Source organism: Pituophis catenifer, unplaced genomic scaffold (genome assembly GCF_029215685.1).
Source record: "Pituophis catenifer annectens isolate HBS135680 unplaced genomic scaffold, rPitCat1.0.hap2 SCAF_2, whole genome shotgun sequence".
Lineage (NCBI taxonomy): Eukaryota > Metazoa > Chordata > Lepidosauria > Squamata > Colubridae > Pituophis > Pituophis catenifer.
The window spans coordinates 68790797-68801322 of NW_027256882.1; positions in this window are offsets into that span (position 1 = coordinate 68790797).

The window sequence follows — 10526 nt, forward strand, 5'->3', positions numbered from 1 at the left end:
TAAATTATAGCATTGAGGAGAGTGGGAAAAATATGCTACCAAGCTTTTTTTTTTTTTTTTTTTGTAGGCAGAAACAAACCTGGATTCATACATAGAGGCTTTCTAAATAGCTCCAAGTACAAATATGAATAAAAGCAACATTTTAGAAGCTCATCATTAAAATGATAGAGATGCTAACATGCCATAGATATAAATGTCATAAACAGTATAATGATGTAACAGTGTTTCTCAGCCTTTGCAACCTTAAGATATGTGAACCTTAGCCCCCAGGAATTGTTGGGTGGGGAATTTTGGGACTTGAAGTCCACACATCTAAAAGTTGCCTGGGTTGAGAAACCCTGATATAATGAGTTAAAGCTGCAACCAAACAAAGAAGAAATGGTCCAGATACCATTGAAAGAAAAAGAATCACTGTTTGAGTACTTTTAATATACACTAACAATATTAGATATTAACATATATTATTAACATTATTTATTAATAACATATAATTATTAATATATTAACAGTGTGTAACATTCACTGGATCATGGAGAAAGCTAGGGAGTTCCAGAAAAACATCTATTTCTGCTTCATTGACTATGCTAAAGCCTTTGATTGTGTGGATCAGAGCAAATTGTGGCAAGTTCTTAAAGAGATGGGAGGACCAGACCATCTTATTCGTCTCTTGAGAAACCTATATGTGGGTCAAGAAGCAACAGTGATAAGAAATGATATTGTGCAAAAATCTTTTAATTCTACTTTACAACTGAATGGGAGAAAAATTTGGATATATAAGGAATTGCCGCCTAAGATGGTAAGAGATAGAAAGAAATTTGGACTCTTGGTGACTGAGTTAAGAAGACAAAATATTCTATTTAGGTGGGATGTCCCAGTGGGTATAATACTGAGATATCAAGGAATAAGATATCAGTTAAATACTGTTGAAAAAGCGGAAGAATTTTATTATAAGGTACTTAAAAAGCAAAATCAACAAGAGACAGAAATTCAAGAAAAGCAGAAGGAGATGGAGACAATGAAGAAACAACAAGTTAAAGAGGTCTCCACAGATGAGCCGCTTTTGGATTCTCTTTCAGAGGTCTCAGCTGGATTATTTAATATAAGAGAGGCGGTTCCGGATCCTATTGCAATGATTTGTCAAGCCACAAACCAGCATGGAAGTCAACCAGTTGATATACAATTTACAGAACCAGAAAGATCTCAGCCACAAAAGCAAACCCAACAGGATCAAGTTATACATCAGCAAAACCAAATAGTTGACACACAATCTACAGAAAGGAATTTAGGATGGAGATCCAACCCACAAAAAGTCAAGAAAAGAAGAAGTAGGTCTCACAAATATAAAAACTTTTAAACTAAACAACAGTGTAATGCCAGTTACTTATGGGAGGACTGAATATATGAAAAGATAATTGGCAAAGTATTGGTTTATTTTATCCTGAGGATAGGGCAGATCTCTGCAGTGCTGAATTATTTTGGGATCTGAAAAAGGCCTTAAATCGAATGGTTGGAAACATCTTGTTTGTTTTTTGGATTTCCGGATAAATATATTACGTGTATGTTGAGTTATATGGCAAGAGATTTACTGGATTGGGGCATGCAGAAGATCTGGTTGTTACCCTATTATGATGGTTGGAATTAATAATCTGGATAAAAGACACCTCCATAAACATTATACGGAATATAATTATAAAGTCACTCGGGTGGTTGTCGGGGTTTTTTTTTTCTTTCTTCCAATATGAAGATATTTGTTACTGATGGGGGCAGATGCTAATTGAAGATTCTGAAAATACTGCTGGAATAAGGATGCGATGTTACCCTAACATGGCTGATGGAGTTTATCATCCAGTTGAAGGATATTACAGAAGATGCTATATGGATTACAAGCTTAAAGTTTTTTTTTTCTTTTAGGATTTTATTTACATAAGGGAATATTCTTCTAGGGGAGTGGGCAGAAAAATAAAGATATTAAGAATAATTATGGTAATTTTGTAGGAAAGTGGGTGGAGATAGGTTAGGTTATGGATTGTTTAGTTTAAAGAAAAGGGATATTATGTTTAGATGTGAATATATGTAATGAAGGGGGGAAGGAAATGGGTAGTTGAATTGAATAAGTGTTAAATTAGGATTTATTGAATAGTTTTAGAGTGGAAGTATGCTTTGAAATGTTATATCGTATGGGGGGTAGTAAAAGGGTGGATCACGAGCGGAAATTGTTAAATTGGGAGATATAATAATATTATTATGTTAAATCAGGAGTTATTAGACATTGTTATAATAGAATGTCACTTTGAAATGCATATTATAGCATAGTATAAGGGGGGTATGATAATTTTATTAGAAAGAAAGGGTCAGTATATGGAGATGGAGTAAGTGGATAGTAAAGCATGATATAATCTGTTATGAATTTGGGTTTTATTATGAAGAAGTCAAAGGGGAAGGGGGGGTGAGGGGGGTTAGGGAGGGGGGGAAGGGGGAAAAATTTGTATTTGAAAAACTTTTTCAATAAAAAAAGAAAAGAAGCAACAGTGAGAACTGAACATGGAACCGCTGATTGGTTCAAAATTGGGAAAGGAGTCCAGTAAGGCTGTATACTGTCGCCCTGCCTATTTAACTTATATGCAGAGCACATCATGAGAAAAGCAGGGCTAGATGAATCAAAAATTGGAGTTAAGATTGCTGGGAGAAATATCAACAACCTCAGATATGCAGATGATACCACTCTAATGGTAGAAAGTGAAGAGGAACTAAAGAGCATCTTGATGCGGGTGAAAAGGAGAGTGCAAAAGTTCGCTTGAAACTCAACATTAAGAAAACTAAGATCATGGCATCCGGCCCTCTCAATTCCTGGCAAATAGATGGGGAAGAAATGGAGGTAGTGAGAGATTTTATTTTCCTGCATTCCGCAGGAATGCAGATGGGGACTACAGCCAAGAAATTAAAGACGATTGCTCCTGGGGAGGAAAGCTATGGCAAATCTAGACAGTATACTAAAAAGCAGAGGCATCACCTGCCAACAAAAGTGTGTATAGGCAAGGCTATGGTGTTCCCAGTTGCAGTGTATGACTGTAAAAATTGGACCATAAGAAAGGCTGAGTGCCAAAGAATTGAGGCCTTTGAACTATGGTGCTAGAGAAGACTCCTGCGAGGCCCTTGGACTGCAAGGCGATCAAACTGTCAGTCCTAGAGGAGATCAACCCTGACTGCTCTTTAGAAGGCCAGATCCTGAAGATGAAACTCAAATATTTTGGCCACCTAATGAGAAGGAAGGACTCACTGGAGAAGAGCCTAATGCTGGGAAAGATGGAGGGCAAAAGAAGAAGGGGACGGCAGAGAATGAGGTGGCTGGATGGAGTCACTGAAACAGTAGGTGTGAGATTAAATGGACTCCAGAGGATGGTAGAGGACAGGAAGGCCTGGAGGAAATTGTCCATGGGGTCATGACAGGTCGGACAAGACTTCACAACTAACAACAACAACAAAAACAATATTAGAACTGCTTCAGATTCAATTACAAAAAGATGTTTTGAGTATACTGGAGAACGAGCTTGGCAATTGTCTACCATTCTTTAAAGCAGCCATACCTTTTCCTAGGATTACAGGGTGGCTGGAGAAACCTTTATCTGAGACAGACTTGAAAAGGACTTCAAAAACATGCTTAGTCAAAAAATACATGGGTTGTCTCAATTATTATTCTTCCTTCCATGACTCTTGGGAGAATGATGAGGCAAAAGCAAACTTTTTGGAGATGAAGCAGAGAACTTGATTCTCTCAAACAGAAAATTGTGGGGTAAAAACCTCACAAACCTTCACAAATCACATTAAAGAAGACTTATCCAATTTGGAAAGCTGATAAGCAATGTGGCAGAGTCATCAGAACAGTGCTGAGAGTAAACAGTGAAACCTTGCAGCATCTATAATTAATAGGGATACTTTTATGATTTTTAAGCATTACTTACAACCACAAGCAAGATAAATTTATAGTAATCTATACAAGAGATCTTTGTGTTTAACTGCAGGTGGTATATCACCCAGAAATTTAAACATTATCTAGGCTTCCATTTCTATTCATTATAAAAACTCGGTCATATTTTTGTGAGATTTTTCAGATCTAGAGCACAGTTTCGCATCTTGCATTTATGTCAGCAAGCAGAAAAAGCTAATGATTGTTTCAGATCTGTTTCTACAAAACATTCACAAGGCAAGCTATTCAGTAAAGCTCATTTGGCATCAAAATAAAAGGGGATTATTGCTTTTTAAAAAAAAAAAATCCTGAATTTTTTTGTTTATCTCAGGATCCTGGAGTGAATAAGATTTATGATCTAAGAGGCCGCAGAGAAGCTTATTTTTTCTGAGCTGAGTAAAGAAGTAGAAGTTTTTAAATATTTTTCTCATATTTTCAGAAAGAGATGGGATATCTTGGCTGGAGACTGCAGAGTTCTCATCCTGAATTTCATTGTGACTTATTTTCAAATCCCTGTTACATTTATTGTTGTATTTAGCTTTTTTTATTTGTTTCTTTTAAAATCTTTTTTTAAAAATTATTTCTTATTGTTTTCAGTGCTTTTTCTTGTTTTCCATTTGTGATTTCTCATATTTTTCTGTTCAGTTTTCTCCCTTTTTAAAAAAAATATTTCACTTTTTTCCCCCTTTCACATATGAAAATAAAAGGATTTTCTTATGTGAAGTTTTTCACCTACATTGTCTTCAGTTGTTTCATGGAATATAAACTTTTTCCACATGAGAAAGTTTTATATGGAAAATGGACTGTTAGTGAAAAATCAGGATTGTAGTAACTTTGATGATGATGACAATGACGACGATGATTATGATGATGACTGCGCTTCAAATCATTGTAGACTCTTGGTGACTTCAGTTAGTGCAATCACTGCTGTTTTCTTGGCAAGATTTTAGAAGTGGTTTGCCATTGTCTCCTTCCCAGGGCTGAGGGAAAGTGAGTGGCCCAAACTCACCCAACTGGCTTTGTGCCTAAAACTAGAATTCAGAGACTCCTGGTTTCTATCATGGTGCCTTAACCTTTACACCAAACTGGCTGTTATAATAAGACAGTCAAAATATTTAAATAATATTATGTTATTATATTACATTATTATTATATTAAGATGAGACCAATTCTGTAAAATAGTTTTTTTCTGTATTGACAGGGACAACCTTTAAAGATGTTGCAACTTCATTATGCTGGAAAGGTAAGGATGGAAGGGATGTTTGCATGTATTATGTGGGTCCATCCATGTTGGTGAATGTGGTTTTGAACAGGGAAACATGACTTAAAATCCTGACAGGATTTTAAAATATAAACCAGAGGTCTTCAAACTTGGCAGCTTTAAGACTTGTGGACTTCAATTCCCAGAATTCTTCAGCCAGCATAGCTTGAAGTTTGAAGACCTCTGATATAAACCATAGTTTTCAAGTTACTAGAGATAGATAACATGATAGATAGATAGATAGATAGATAGATAGATAGATAGATAGATAGATAAGAATTTATGCTTTTATATTTTGTTTACATATTTTTTCCCTTACATTTCATATGGAAGTAAGCATTTTAGGATAAAGACACATTAAAATAATATGGAATTTCCTGACTATTAAAAACAAGATTTGCAAATTAATGCAATGGTATGTATGAGTGCAGCAAAAAAAATTACATGGACAGAGACTTATCACTTCTTCCAAGCTCAGAATAAACAAAAGATACAGAGCTTTGATTTGCTTTTTCTTATTTGGTATTAGTTTTCACCACACACACATTTTAAAAGGAAAAGAAAAAGATCCATTCTGTTAGGTACACATTTTTCTTAAAAAAATAATTAGGCAGTTACATTTTTCTAATATTTTTTTTTGAAAAAAAAAAACCACCTGTCATTGTAAATAGTAGAATTTTATCTGGATCTACTTAATTCACACTTACCAAACTTATGTTAGTATCAGAATGAAATCATATAACAAAACCCACACTGTAGAATTTCCAGCATGGATTCAAGTAAAAATAAACTTACAGACATGTCTGTAATGAAGGAAAAGTGTATATACACTAAGTGGTCTATTTTTATAAATATAGTTATTAAAGCATAGGAGAAAATCACTTGCAATCATGAATAGTGAAAAATATTTTTAAAAAGACACTTAAGGTTTTACATAGCATATTTATATTTACACAGCAGATGTAGAAATGGAGCAAAAACTTTTATTTGGGAAAATAAGGTAATCAAAATAAATGTTAATGCATTCTTAGCACTGATTTTTCAAATAATGGGGGTCATGAGGACAACAAACCTCAACTTTTGAGGCTATTCTTGAGTGAAATTTGGGATTTGAGTGAGTGGCTGAACTTATGCAGATGTTTCATATATAAAAGTGAATTATTAACCAAGGAAGTTTGTACTCAAAAGGCCCTTAAGCATATCTTAAAGCTGTTCTTAAACAAAATTGTTGACAATATACCATGTTCCCAAACATGAGTAGTTTTCATTTCAGGTTTATTTCACAATGCATTTTCTGGCACCAAGAGAATTTTGTATGCAATCTGTAACAATATTTAAAGGGAGCTGTACACCTGAGAAAGGTCAGATGTTCAAATGTCAAATACCTCATAGATTGCAGACAAATGCCATTTATTTAATTTAAATGTTTATGTACACCTTAGATCTCTGACAGGGAACTCAAGGCTGCAAACAAACAAAATCAATGATACTTTAAATAATCTTTAAGAACTCAAACAAATAATAGTAATAGATTTATTAAAACTGCTTATTTTTGTTCAGTCGCTAAGTTGTGTCTACTCTTTGTGATCCCATGGATCATAGCGTGCCAGAACCCCGTCCTCCACTCTCTCCCAGAAAGTACCCAAATTCATGTTCATTGTGTTGATAACATGGTCTTGCCATCTCATCCCCTGCCATCCTCTTTTCCTTTTGCCTTCAATCCTTCCCAACATCAGGGTCTTTTCTGAGTAGTCCTCTCTTCTCATTTGGTGGCCAAAATATTTAACCTTCAGCTGTCCTTCCAAAGGATAGTCAGGGTTGATTTTCTTTAGACTTGACAGATTTGGTCTCCTTGCATTCCAAGGGATTATTAAAACTGAAGTTAACCATAAAAGTGAAAGTCTACTAAATGACTATTAAGTAACCAATCTGTATATCCTATACCTAAAGTAATATTATTATGGCTTGGCCAAACCTGGTTACCATACTATTCCATAAGATGGTAGGCAACATTTCATTTGGCTGGCAATACCCCATTTAACAGGAGTGGGGTGGGGGAATTCACTATAGATGAAGTATACAAACTGTGGAGAATTATATCATAAATGGGGGGACAGGTGTAGAGAGTTTTGAGAGTCACAAGTAGCCCTGGGATTTCAGGCTGCTCATGCTTACTGTCATAAGGCAGCAGTTCTGAAAATGGACAACAAGGCATATAGTTTCTATGCCATTAGTTTAACAACAGCACCACAACAAAATTTCACTAAAATTGGCAGGAACAAAATGCTAGGCTCCTAATATATTTTGTACTCAAGTGCCATATGGCACAGTAAGTGAACTTTCTGAATACTTGCCCTTGTACAGTAGAAGGGTGAGAATGCCTTTGACAAGATCTTTCCTCAATAGGAATGGTCAATTTTTTTTGAATTTTTTTCCGTTGCAATCACTGCCACAAGTTGCAGTGTCAAATCAAGGAAGGACAGGAGCTAGGCTACAATTTTTAGAATTGAAATTCCACCCAAGATATGGGGTGATACAGGGAACAAGTTTTTCCTGATCAGGCTTCACTTCTGCTAATACTAAAGATTTCCCCCTTGCTTTTCTGGCATGCAAGCAAACATGATTAACTAAACCCCATTCTTTTTCTAAACCAGGGGTGGGCAATTAATTTTCCCAAGGGGCCATGTGAGAAACTGGGACTTTTGTAGAAGGCCAAATCAATACTGTGAACGTGCATAGGCACACACACACACATGCACACAACTAAATTGAAAAAAAAAGTTTCCTTCAAAATAAAGCAATGCAGTATATGTATATTTGATTTTTTTGATTGAACTCATGCGAGTTGGACAGGGACAGCCGAAGGGCAGGATATGCCCAGGAGGCCATAACATGCCCAAGTCTGTTCTAGTCCTACTTATTTCTAGTTCTCTGTTTTTCCCTGATATCTGATGCAAACAACTGTCCCTCAGTGCTATAAACAAACCATTGGAAGTTCGGGGTAGCTGGTTATGTGCTCCCTTTGTTAATGGAAAAGCGAGTAAGAGGTTAAAGAGTTGACCTTGGAATAATTCCCTTGAGCCATGGGATTCAATCCATGAACACATCCCTCATGCTGCAAAGGGGAGTTGAAGAAACAAAACATTTTTTCCCTCAGATATTGTGCTCAAAAAAATAAAACGATCAATAACAGGGAACAATATTAGGGATCATGGAAGTATATCCAAATGCGAGAGAGTGCATTTTAAATACAGGAAGGTCTTTTTTTTTATTGGTTTGCTTGGAGCAAAGGGGTATTATGACGCTTGGATGTTATCCACAGTTCTGTTACAGTTTATGTTTTAAACTGCTATGCAGCAGCCAAATAAAAGCTGAAATTGATTTTTATGCTAACTCTGAAGTTGCCTTTCTGCAGTGTTATGGACTACATTAAGCATTCAATTTATGGCTTGCAGCTTACCAAAAATATAAATGTTGCCTATTATGTTAAATAAACCTCTTACTGGAGCAATCCCTCTTTTGCTTTTTCTCACTTACTCTCCTAAATGGAAAATGAGTTTGTAGCATGGTTGCCATTTCCTTTGAAGTTTTTCATTGCCAAATGGAACAGAAAATGGTTGAAGAGAGTAAAAAAGAAAAAAAAAATCATCCTTTCAAGGTGAATTATGAAGCAGCCAAGCTGCTTCTATACTGACTCCTGCTCCGTCATAATTCAATTCGATCCCAGTGAAATGATTCACCATTGTTACTGGCTGAAATAGCTATTTTTCTTCACCACAGGAATCTGGATCGGTGGCAGACTTTAAGCTTCCAGGATATATTTTATTGTTTACTAGAATCCTGGGATCAACTGGTTGGCATCAGAACAAAATAGAGAATGATGTACAATGAGAGGACCAAGCATACAATTAGTTAAAAAAAAGAAGAAGTACCTCAGAGCAGTGTTTCTTTTTTCTTTCAGGACCCCTTCTTGCTTTAAAGAGAGAGCTCACCCCAAAAGAGTTTATGTCTGTATGGGTTAAACGTATCGATGTTTATTGTATTTAAAAATTAAAATTGATGAATTTGCAGCTGCTACCACTTCTCTCAATTGTTTGATGGGATTTTAAACATTGTACATTGTACATAGATTGGCAAATAATTGTGATTATGATTTTGAGGACCCCTCAGATGATTTTGTGGGCACTACTCCCCAGAAGCACCTTTAAGAAACATTGCCCCAGAAAATGGGCTCAGCCTAGATATCTGTTTTTAGTGCTTGACTGATATTTCTTCCATGTAGACAGTACAACTTCTTTCTTTCTTTCTTTCTTTCTTTCTTTCTTTCTTTCTTTCTTTCTTTCTTTCTTTCTTTCTTTCTTTCTTTCTTTCTTTCTTTCCTTCCTTCCTTCCTTCCTTCCTTCCTTCCTTCCTTCCTTCTTCCTCCATCCTCCCTCCTTCTCTCCCTCTCACACACACTACCTTACCTACTTCTAGTATGTCCTTTTAAGCTAGGTTGCCAAGGAATAGCTAGAAAGACAAAAGCTGCCAAGTCCAGATCTAGGAGGACTCCAAGAATGGGCAAGTTTCAGGGTCACTTTGATCCTTAAGGATTTGTTTCCTTTTTTATGTACCTCTTGAAGCAAACTTTTTGATAAGATTTCTGGCTTTTGTCCTCTCTGCTTAACTGCATTTTCCATTTTTAGCTCCATTTTTAGGTTATGATGTACATGCAAATGCAAGTAAATAAATAGGTATCACTTTGAAGGGAAAATACCAGGGGCATGAAAGGAGTCTCCATGGGCATACCTTGGGCAATGGTGATGTCACCAGCTAATCCTTTCAAGCTGTAAGTGCATTGGTAGATGCTTCCAATATGAATGTAATAGTAATAGTAGGTTACGGTGCAGCAGTTATAGCTTAGCCTCCTAGTAGCAGTTCTCATCCCTTGTAATTTTTCATTTTGGAGGAGAGATTAACTTGGGATATTTGATGTTTAGAAATATGTCTGGAGGGGGAATCACAAGATGGTGGTTGAGAATAATATTATTGTTACCTGCTTTTGAATTAGCATTGTTGTCATAATTATTATTTACTCTTATTTCTAGAAAGAGGTTTCCACTACCCACATGGTATATTTTCCAGTACTAGGAAAATATTTCCACCCTGCCAAAATATGATTGCAGCCCCTGCTGCCAAGAATCAGGGGGGAAAGACCTCAAGTGACTTTATCTTCCTTTGCTGCAATGACGAGAAAAAGAGGTGATTCCTTCATGTTGTTTTATTAAATTTCCTCCTCAATGAACAGTATTCCCTTCAAAA